Genomic DNA, 11,571 nt, shown 5'->3' on the forward strand with positions numbered 1-11,571 from the left:
ATATTCAGTAATATTATAAATTGATCAACACCACAAAATAAATAAAATTAATTAAAAAAAATCTTCTGTGCCCCTTGGTTTCTGTGGCTGTTGGCTTCTGTCCTATTATTTCTTGGCATTTAAGAAATACAGAAACAATGTAACAAAGGTTTTACACAATTCTAAACACACTTATTTGAAAATATTTTTGGTCGCGTTTTTCTTCAACGAGTTTTTCTTCAACCAGTGGACGTCAGTAAACTATCACCCATAGGTGACATCACATTTAGCAAACTGTTAGAATGGGGCAAAGTTTATTCATTGGAAATAAATACGAGAAAAACCAAGGCAACCTCGACCTGCGCAAAATATTCTGGATTACAGCATTAGTTTAAAAAGTAGGCAGTGAAAAAAATAGATACTGTGCCAGAGGGGAAAACATTAGGTGTAGTGCTTAACGAACATTTAAATTGGAATGCACATGTAGCACACGTGCTTCACAACTTGGTGAAGGCTTGTGGCATTCTGTGTAGACTTCGTTATTCTGTTCCACCTAGGATTGAACTAAAAATATAATGCTTTGTTCACTCCACATACAAATTACTGTAGCCTTGTTTGGGCAACGACTTGAAAGGTGAACATACAGCGTCTGCATTTACTGAAACAAAGCAATCCGTCCCATTGGAGGCCTACATTATGGTGGCCGCACAGGAAACCTGTTTTCAAGATTTATTATACTCCCTGCCCTACATATGTAGAGTTCAACGTCAGTATGAAGTATAAAAACTCGCTGACAAAATAAAATACGTGCTTTCTCTTGCTGTACCATCTCATAGAATTTCTAGAAGTTCCTTAGAGCATGAGACAAAAATACTCTAGTCCGCTTTTCGCGTACAAATAATGGTTTCAGTAGATTAGAACATCGCTTGCCAGTATTATTTAACTGATTGGAAGCCATTCACACAGTCATAAAAACAACGTCAACAAACGCACTCGCTAAATACTTTTGAAAATTCACAGTATGAATTATTAGCTTAGAGATGGGCATTCCATAATTTGAAAAAAATCTACAAATGGATTTCTTTCTTTCTAGTTTTATTTGTGAAGTATGTGCATGCTGCACACACTTTCGGTATATTGTGTATACATTTTTTATATGTATGTGTGCACTGAGTGCGTACAATGCTTTAGTGTGTATGTGTAGAAGTATGATTTGCCTATATTTTTGAACTGTAGTGGGGCAATTTAAGCAGAAAATAATGTGAATATTTATGATCTATCAATAGGAGTTAATTTAGGTTAATGAGTCTTCATATTATGTAAAAGCATTGCTTGCCTTTACGTATCACTCTATGATTTCTAACCTCTTTATGATTGTAGCTCTACGCTGCCATCAAAGGGAGCAAGGCCCTCAGTCAAGCAGCTCACATAGCAGCTTGTATTCCTTGTCCGCGCATTTTTTTCTGTATTGGGAGAAAAGCGAAATAAAAAGAATGTGAATGTGAATTTGAAAAAAAAGCTATTGAAGAATTCCGTCTCAAGCACAACCATGAAAATATTAGCGTAATTTGATCCAATATTTGTTCCAATTGACGTTCTACTTATTTGCACTCAAGGGAGCGAGTAAGGATTGATTAGGAACTTGTCATTCTTGCTGAGGTCCTATATTGTACAATGTTGTGCTGCCACCACCTTTCTCTGAGAGGCGTTTTGCAAGGCCTTGTGCAATACTGTATTTCCTTTCTTTTTTTCTGAGAGGTCTCGTTGGCATTCCTGCTCACCCCCATCCCTTCTACTTAGGCAAAGCCGAAAGTTGGGCAAATTGGATAACGTTCATGATGTAAAAATAGCGCACAAGGAACACAGGGGACGGATAGGAAACGACGCAGACAAGCGCTACCTGCGCTATCTACTACTTTTGAAATGTCGCCTCCTCGTTGCGCACGGGTCAAGCTCTTCACGCTTGTCACGAAAATGGGGTAATGAGTGGCACATCAAGGGCCACTCCCCTGTCTATCTAAGAAAGCCGCAGGGTGGTGGGGAAAGGAGTTTTCCTTCCCCTTTTTATTTTCCTGCCGTTCGCTCCTTCTGAATACCTGCCTCCACGTTAGGGGATCGCTTTTTTGAACTTCTCACCGATTCTCTTTTTCCTTTCTCGTCTTTTTCATTCTCCTCACCCCCCACCCCCATTGTTCGCACTGGCGCTTTGCGCTAATCCTGTATCTCGCGTGTGCTTTACAAGCCCCGTGTTTCGAACGAGGTGGAACACTTGAAAATGCTGGTCCTCGAGCCGGAACATCGTGAATTAAATCCTGTTATGTGTTCCAATTTCTGCCGCGAAATCACATACACCTATATATATATATATATATATATATATATATATATATATATATATATATATATATTGTAAAGACTGACACAGAGACGCGCTGAGCTGAGCGTCCGCTCGATTGCCTAGCCTTCTTTAATCCCACTTCCTCGTCTTCCTCCGCCTGCTTCATTCATCACGACTTCCGTCTTTGCTGTCTCGGCATCACACTCGGCCACGACTGCGGACGCCCTGTTGATTGTAGGCCGCGTCGCACCCAGACCTCGTTGTCGTACACGCGGCCACTCGTCTCGCTCCGCTTTAGCAGCCGCTCCTTCATGGTCTCGTCCTTCACTTCGACGTAGAGCAGGTTGGTGCACTTGCACACCTCAGCCTCGAAGCGGTCACCCTGCTCGGTGTTCCTGGGGTAACCGTCAATCAGGAACCTTTGGCTGTCGCCACGCTCTTCCTCATTGCTCCTTTCAGCAGCTGCAAGACCGTGACCAGTGGGACGAGCTCACCCTTCGTCATGATCTCGTTCATCTCCTTGCCCAGGTCGCTGCCGGACTGCACCTCCGCCCGCTGCAGGTCACTGGAAGAGATGTGCGTGAAGCCGTAGTTGGCCGCTATCTACTCGCATTGGGTACCCTTGCCGCAGCCGGGGCCGCCGAAGACAAACACGACGGGGAGCTTGAGTTTTAGAGGCCCGTCCATTGGCGTCGAAGTAGGGGGAGGAGCAGGGGAGCAGGCCTGGCTGGAGGCGGAACTTCCTCAGCCTTCTCATCTGGTTCTTTTCTCCTCCACTTTCTTTTCTTCTTCTTTCTCTTCTTTCTTCTCTTCCTTTTTTTCCTCTTGGCCTTTCTGATCATGAACAGGCCGTCCATATCATCGGCATCCCTGACATAGGCGCCGCGAAGTCGTCCGCTGGTGGATCGGCGTGGAGGGCCGCGGCAGACCAGGACAGTACCCGGACAGTTGCAGGCTCTCGACCGTGTCCCAGCGAGGTCGTCATGCAAGGTGGTGTGTTCGAAGCTGCGTCGACGCATCAAGGGCGACGCCGGTGGTGGACTATCTTCTCGATTCTCATCTAGCTGCCTGCCCTGATGCAGCCTCTCTCTAACGGGAGGGGACGTGGGAGCATCCAATCCTCGTTCGATTTGGAACATTAGGAGGCGCGATACTGATGGCCCGCTGCCGACCCCGGAACCCGGAGAAGGCGGCAGCCGCGAGCGGCCTACTGGTAGCCTGCGTCCGGAGCGGGACCCGGAGGTTGCTGGCTGCCGAGCAGGTGGCACTGGAGGGGTCCGCTTTCCGCTGAGGGCCTCGTAACCCTCGTCGATGCGGTCCTCTTCGCGGAAGTCCACGCTGGAAACAGGCTGGCGCCGGATTTTGTTGTCTGGGAAAATTGGCTCCTGAAACTGACGTCCCGGCAGCAGGGGACGCGGTTGTCCTGGAGTGGCCGTCATCCGTTGAGGCGGCAACCCAGGCGACCGCACTCCAGGCGGCATGCTACCCAGGCTATTACTGTTCGGACTTGAGCATCCGATGACGCTGCTGATAGCCACTGAGCCCGGAGCCGCCGTCACCGAGCTGGCGAAGCACGGGTGCCGTGGCGAAGGTGGCGTCATGAACCCAGCACTGCCTGCAGGAGGCGGCTGCGCCGCGGGCCGACCGAAGCGGTGTCCATCATGCGTCGATGCCGGAATGTTGGGATGCCTCATCGGTCCATGAGACGGTTCCCGAGACATCAGCGGGGACGGTGGCACTGCTGAGACGGAGCCCGCGCTCCCGATGGAATTGGGAGGAGCGCTGGTTGCATTTTGGCCGGGAACTGCCGACACCTCGGCGAGCGAGGCGGTCATCTGAGAGCGGTGCACCACGGAGGACGCGTATCCGCTCGTCGGCTGCGGTGGCGGACTGACGATTGTGTTGGAGCCGACCCGCAGGAGCTCGGATGCTTCCACCGCGGCAATGGGCGCCTCAGAGCCCAACGCCTGCTGCGGCCACGTGCGGCCCCTGCAGGCCTGAAGAAGGCGTACCTTATCTTGATTGTAAAGGGCGATGTCTTCGTCTGTAGCCTGGCGCCGCGCTCTCATCGTCGTGAGTTTGGCGTCGTGCGCAGTGGGCAGGGGTGTAAACGCGGCAAGAAGTGCAGAGGTCCAGGCCGGCCAAGTGGTGTAGCGGCGGCCTTCGTACTGGTGCCAGGCGCGGGCGGCACCGCGGAGATGGTCTTAGGAAGTGCGAATAAAAGAAAGGCTAGGCAATCGAGCGGACGCTCAGCTCAGCGCGTCTCTGTGTCAGTCTTTACAATGGCGCAGTCGACCAACGTCGAGCCCGGCCCGGACCTCCACGACCCGTCGCTCCTCCTTCGAAGCGGCCGGGCAGTCCCACGGCCGGTTCCCTCGGCGCCTGGAACCCCTCTTCCGCCCGAGAACGGCGTCCATGCCTCCTCGGCGGATTCGGCCTTGGCCCTTCTTCCCGAAGCCCTCTCCATCATCCGGGAGTTATCTGCTTCTTTGACTGCAGCGCTTGGCCGCGCATCACTGTCCTCTGGATACCCAGTAACCCCGGTACAAATTCCGGAGTACCGTGGATTTTCTGACGACGCCGAAGCGTGGATTCAAGTGGTCGGCGCTGCCGCCCGGCGTTTCGCCTTGTCTCCAGCCACCACGCTCGCCGTCGCGGAAGACCATCTCCGCGGTGCCGCCCGCGCCTGGCACCAGTACGAAGGCCGCCGCTACACCACTTGGCCGGCCTGGACCTCTGCACTTCTTGCCGCGTTTACACCCCTGGCCACTGCGCACGACGCCAAACTCACGACGATGAAAGTGCGGCGCCAGACTCCAGACGAAGACATCGCCCTTTACAATCAAGATAAGGTACGCATTCTTCAGGCCTGCAGGGGCCGCACGTGGCCGCAGCAGGCGTTGGGCTCTGAGGCGCCCATTGCCGCGGTGGAAGCATCCGAGCTTTTGCGGGTCGGCTCCAACACAATCGTCAGTCCGCCACCGCAGTCACCGCAGCCGACGAGCGGATACGCGTCCTCCGTGGTGCACCGCTCTCAGATGACCGCCTCGCTCGCCGAGGTGTCGGCAGTTCCCGGCCAAAATGCAACCAGCGCTCCTCCCAATTCCATCGGGAGCGCGGGCTCCGTCTCAGCAGTGCCACCGTCCCCGCTGATGTCTCGGCAACCGTCTCATGGACCGATGAGGCATCCCGACATTCCGGCATCGACGCATGATGGACACCGCTTCGGACGGCCCGCGGCGCAGCCGCCTCCTGCAGGCAGTGCTGGGTTCATGACGCCACCTTCGCCACGGCACCCGTGCTTCGCCAGCTCGGTGACGGCGGCTCCGGGCTCAGTGGCTATCAGCAGCGTCATCGGAAGCTCAAGTCCGAGCAGTAATAGCCTGGGTAGCATGCCGCCTGGAGTGCGGTCGCCTGGGTTGCCGCCTCAACGGATGACGGCCACTCCAGGACAACCGCGTCCCCTGCTGCTGGGACGTCAGTTTCAGGAGCCAATTTTCCCAGACAACAAAATCTGGCGCCAGCCTGTTTCCAGCGTGGACTTCCGCGAAGAGGACCGCATCGACGAGGGTTACCAGGCCCTCAGCGGAAAGCGGACCCCTCCAGTGCCACCTTCTCGGCAGCCAGCAACTGCCGGGTCCCCCTCCGGACGCAGGCTACCAGTAGGCCGTTCGCGGCTGCCGCCTTCTCCGGGTACAGGGTCGGCAGCGGGCTATCAGTATCGCGCCTCCGAATGTTCCAAATCGAACGAGGATTGGATGCTCCCACGTCCCCTCCCGTTAGAGAGAGGCTGCAGCAGGGCAGGCAGCTTGATGAGAATCGAGAAGATAGCCCACCACCGGCGTCGCCCTTGAAGCGTCGACGCAGCTTCGAACACACCACCTTGCATGGCGACCTCGCAGGGACACGTTCGAGAGCCTGCAACTGTCCGGGTACTGTCCTGGTCTGCCGCGGCCCTCCACGCCGATCCACCAGCGGACGACTTCGCGGCGCCTATGTCAGGGATGCCGACGATGATATGGACGGCCTGTTCATGATCAGAAAGGCCAAGAGGAAAAGAAGGAAGAGAAGAAGGAGGAGAAGAAAGAAGAGAAAGAAGAAAAGAAAGTGGAGGAGAAAAGAACCAGATGAGAAGGCTGAGGAAGCTCCGCCTCCAGCCAGGCCTGCTCCCCTGCTCCTTCCCCTACTTCAACACCAATGGACGGGCCTCCAAAACTCAACGTCCCCGTCGTGTTTGTCTTCGGCGGCCCCGGCTCCGGCAAAGGTACCCAATGCGAGAAGATAGCGGCCAACTACGGCTTCACGCACATCTCTTCCGGTGACATGCTGCGGGCGGAGGTGCAGTCCGGCAGCGACCTGGGCAAGGAGATGAACGAAATCATGACGAAGGGTGAGCTCGTCCCACTGGTCACGGTCTTGCAGCTGCTGAAAGGAGCAATGAGGAAGAGCGTGGCGACAGCCAAAGGTTCCTGATTGACGGTTGCCCCAGGAACGCCGAGCACGGTGACCGCTTCGAGGCTGAGGTGTGCAAGTGCACCAACCTGCTCTACGTCGAAGTGAAGGACGAGACCATGAAGGAGCGGCTGCTGAAGCGGGGCGAGACGAGTGGCCGCGTGTACGACAACGAGGTCTGGGTGCGACGCGGCCTACAATCAACAGGGCGTCCGCAGTCGTGGCCGAGTGTGATGCCGAGACAGCAAAGACGAAGTCGTGATGAAAGAAGCAGGCGGAGGAAGACGAGGAAGGGGGATTAAAAGAGAGGCTAGGCAATCGAGCGGACGCTCAGCTCAGCGCGTCTCGGTGTCAGTCATTACAATATATATATATATATATATATATATATATATATATATATATATATATATATATATATATATATATATGCACGCATAACAGCAAAATTAACCACGACACGTGTGCCCGTTGCCATATGCGGCCTTCGGGCGCCTGTAGCTACTCGAAGGTGATCTAAAATTTGGACCTACACTCTTTTGGCCTCTTTTGCCATCTGCTTTAGAAAGTACCTTGCACGTATGCACACTTGACTGCGTTTTTGTTGTTTAATTTGATTGCAAAATCAGAGGTAGTCGTCTAGAAATTGTTATTATTTTGATATTTGTTGGAATTTTCCCCACTGCGCTTACGACGCGGCATGGCTTCAGTTTATTGGAGACTCAGAGGGGCGTGATCGGTCCGCATCGTCAGGACCTGTCGCGATCCCTTTCACATTGCTCCTTCCTGTACATGCTCTCTGGGCGCTTCTTTTTTATGCGTGTTCTTGGCGTCTTGCCTTTTTGTGTTTGAGGCGAGATAGCTGTACACTGCTTTTATCCCTCGATTACTCATTCGCGCTTTATATCGCTACGTAAATTGGTTTAATTGCGGTACATAAAACGTAGATTACATATTTTTTGGAGCGTATATGTACAGTGCCTTTTCATTACTTTACGATTTTACACGACGATTTTACACACCATAATGTTGCTTACCTTGAGAGGACCATCCGAATTGTTTTTGGTACAAATCTGGTGAAAAGCTGGTTTGTAAACTTCATATGCGAAGGAGGTAAGGGCTGCTGCAGCGGCCTTGCGTCACTTGGTCAGCAAACACGACAGATAAGAACTTGAATGAAGCTTTCTGCCGACTCATATTATATAGTTATAGGTCAATTAGCAGCGCGTGCAGTTTGAACAACTAGAGGAAGAAAATTTAGACTTGCCTTCTGATTGGCCGCTCCAGTTGGCGACTTCCTTAAGGTTCCATATTGAGTAAACACCTTTTTTCATATCGATTCCATAATCCCCTGGATCCCTCCCCGCTTCGTACGCTTCGTGAACTGAAAGAGCAAATTAATTCGTGACTGCTGTGAGCAGGAAACGCGAACGGCACCTGAGCATAACTGTAAATAATTCCATTTAACAAACTTTATCTGTTACGAAAATTCGAAAGATTTTGTTTTTACCATCCATATGTAATTTGCTCTGCGTACCACAATGAAACGTGTGATCGAAAAATGACTGCTCAGTGTTCAAGAAGAGTACAAAATTACGCGCTTTCCCACTGGAATTAATAAAAGTAAAAAAACACAAGGTATAAGCATTCCCTACATATGCATGAAAACGTCGCCAGCGACAAACAGTTATGCTTCGGTGCATAGGCAACAAAATTTGATAGATCGGTCGGGAGGCCGCGTGTAGCGCTTTATTTTTGCTGCAATACGGGCAAACTACCGGTGGGCATACGGATATGCTGCACTGTCATCGCATTTTTTTTTATACCACACACCAGAAGCTGCGAAGGTCGGCTCGAAAAGGGAGCTAATACTGTTCGAAGCTCTTCTAGAGGGAGATCTGTTTATGGGGCACCTTCCGCAACTAACGACGCAAAACCCCGTTCCAGTGAGGCTGGAAGATATGAGGAATGTTGAATTCGCTATGAAAATGCGCAAGAGTCTCCTAGCAGGGAGCGGAGTAGAAAGAGGACCAAAGCTGGCAAGGACGGTCAGTTTGTGTACCCTTCATTTTAGCAAAGATGGGTTTCTCAAATGTCGAGCAAAGCGGCAGAAATCTATGAAACACGCATATGCACACAGCTCTCGCTGACTATAGCGCATTGCAACATAAATGTTAACCTTTTCACGTCAGTTCATTTTTTTTTATAGCCGGACATGTTCGCCCCTTGTTAGAAAATAAAGAAAAAGCTGACCTAAAATCGCAGAGAAACCAACGTGTCGTTCTCGGCACGTTGATTTCTCTGAACCAAGAAAAATTTATTTCATCACATATTTTTTACAGCAGGTATTTGGATGTAGGCCCAATGCTGAATTTAAAAAACGGGTTCTTTGACGTATAAATGTCCTTTTGGCACAGTACTACCAGTGTTCATGGGCCTCAGAAAACGAAAGTATCCCGTTAACTTGCAAGCTCTTTTAAGAATTCAGTTTTAGTGGTTATATTAGGGTTCGGTGCGCGGTTACAATTAGATAATTCTAGCTGAGCATTAATGAAGGCTATATCAGGTTATAAAATACGAAAAATGCAGTAACCCTTCATATTGCCGTTCATCAAAGTTCTGCCATCTCCCACACTGTGATCAGCCACAGTGGCTCAGTTACTTTGGCGCTCGGCTGCTGGCGACAACGCCAGCTGCCGCAGCTGCATTTCAGCGAAGGCGGAATGAAAAACGCCCGTGTGCTGTGCTACGCAAGGGAGCGTTAAAAGAATCCCAGCTGTTCTCAATTAATCCTGATGCCTCCACTACTCCGCCTTTTATAGCCAAAATTCCGCTTTGGGAAGTTAATTCCTAGTGCCACTATTCGAACATCGTGCGGCTTCGGTGCACGCAGAGCAACGCGTAGCAGTTCTGCCGCTTTGTGCCACACATGCTAGGAGGAGGAATAAACTGTATTAGGCTTTTCTGTCGTCATTAGCCCACTTTCATAAATTGTGTTCACAGACAATTTAACGTTGAACAGTGCTCGTGGCCAGAATTTCAGGGCGTACATTAGTGGCCGCCTTCCATGAAACACCAGGCATATATGAGCCTCATATCAACGTGTAGGCGTCTGCACGTTCAACTGTCGACGCGAGCACGAGGCAACTCACTTTCTTTATCGGCCGCTATCAAGTCGTCCACGAGCTGACTTTGCTCCTGCGGCCCAAGAGTAGCAATGAAACCGCCAAGGCATGCTGTGTAGTACGGTTTCCACTTAGCTTCTTCTATACTCTCCCACTTCTCCAGGTAATCGAACACGATCCCATCGATGATTACCTGCAAACGAAAGCAAACACTTTCGTTACAAGCGGCGAGATGAGAGGGGTCATTTTTCTTCAAATTAAGGTTGAAGTTACATTTTAGGACCGTTCTGAAAATTTTCGAATTGCTTGCCTGCCTCTGTCTCCTCTCCTTCTTCCCTTCTCACAAACAAGAAAATAGAGTAGTCTAACATTGTCGTGTGAAATACAAAATGCCAGTGTAAATATTCCGCTGAATCAAACACGCAAATCAGTCAAGCAAATATGTGTACTATCTCCTAAAACTAGAAGAAGCAGTAGCTGTGGCGCGACTACCGTAGTGCTTGACGGTAGAATATAGTGAAAAGAAATACAATGAACACACTGCTCCTTGTTGTGTTCAACTTGGAACACGACGTACCGCACCCGCCGCTGATGTTGAGGGTTGCACTAGTTAGAATTCTCAAATATAGCCTACAGTTTACATAAATGCAGTCGAAAGTGGAAGGTTGGACAAACGGCGCCGTAGATCAGTTGGTAGAGAACCGTACGCGAAATGCGGAGGTCGGGGATTAGTGACTCATCGGCGGCATGTTGCTGGCTGTATTTCCCTGTACCGTAATCCATTCATTTCAGGCGGAAAAAATGACGACGTCTAATTAGCCCTTGACGACCTCCCCCGAAAAATATGTTCCCCTAAGAGTTTTTCGTTTTCTTTAGTGACTTCTGACTTCCTTCATTTGCAAATACTTCCCTATCATACAACGTACACGTCTCCCAGTCGGCGAGCTTCGTGCCTATACACTCCGCTTGGTACGAAAGTCAGAACCATGCTACCTAAGACATACCATGGGAACTGGGCAATCAAATTTCCGCAGTTTATTTTTTTACTCCTGAGGCGTAGTTTCCGAAAGGAAAACAGAGTAGTCATACAATCGGCTTGCCCTGTTACGTAAACCGCAGCTTCCCGAAAGTAGCGCTATGTTTTAGAATGAACAACAAGAGGTACAAAACGGTCCCCTAGCGAAACAGGGGCTGTGACTAGCCTTGAAAGCATATAGGTGTCGATCGCCGTACGAATGTGCTTAAGACTGTAGCGCCCTCCTTTGGCTGCGCATTAGGGCATAGCCAAAGCGTGCCCGCAGGAGAAAATAAAGACGGCGCTGGGCTGTGACACATGAAGCCACGCAAAGCAGTGCTATTCTCGCCGAGATCCGAGTCAGCTGCTCGTGCGTTCGCTCCTTAGGCATAAGCCTACAAGACCAAGCCAAGAGTTCACCAAACACTTCGCTTCAGCTTAACCAAGACTTCCAACCATCTCCACTCTCTGCAATAACAACTGCTATAGAAATGATTCTTTCCTGAACGTTCAAGGTGCCAGGTGTTTTCCAAGGTGGCAGGAGGCATTCAACCACCGCCTTCCAAAAAGAGCTGCGACGATGACGTAATTGCGATATCCGTAATGAAGGGTTGTGTTTGTTTACACAGACCTGCCTTGACACAGGTTTTTAAGGTGTCTTT

General features: G+C 50.5%; 2 pseudogenes; one reads left to right on the forward strand and one right to left on the reverse strand.

Annotated features, from left to right (window-relative positions):
- Window positions 1-2,466: 2,466 nt before the first annotated feature.
- LOC149343614 (uncharacterized) lies at window positions 2,467-4,386 on the reverse strand (annotated as a pseudogene).
- Window positions 4,387-4,599: 213 nt separating this feature from the next.
- Window positions 4,600-7,071, forward strand: LOC149343615 (uncharacterized; annotated as a pseudogene).
- The last annotated feature ends 4,500 nt before the right edge of the window (window positions 7,072-11,571 follow it).

This window comes from Amblyomma mixtum, chromosome 5 (assembly GCF_055824585.1).
Source record: "Amblyomma mixtum isolate Tamu chromosome 5, ASM5582458v1, whole genome shotgun sequence".
NCBI lineage: Eukaryota > Metazoa > Arthropoda > Arachnida > Ixodida > Ixodidae > Amblyomma > Amblyomma mixtum.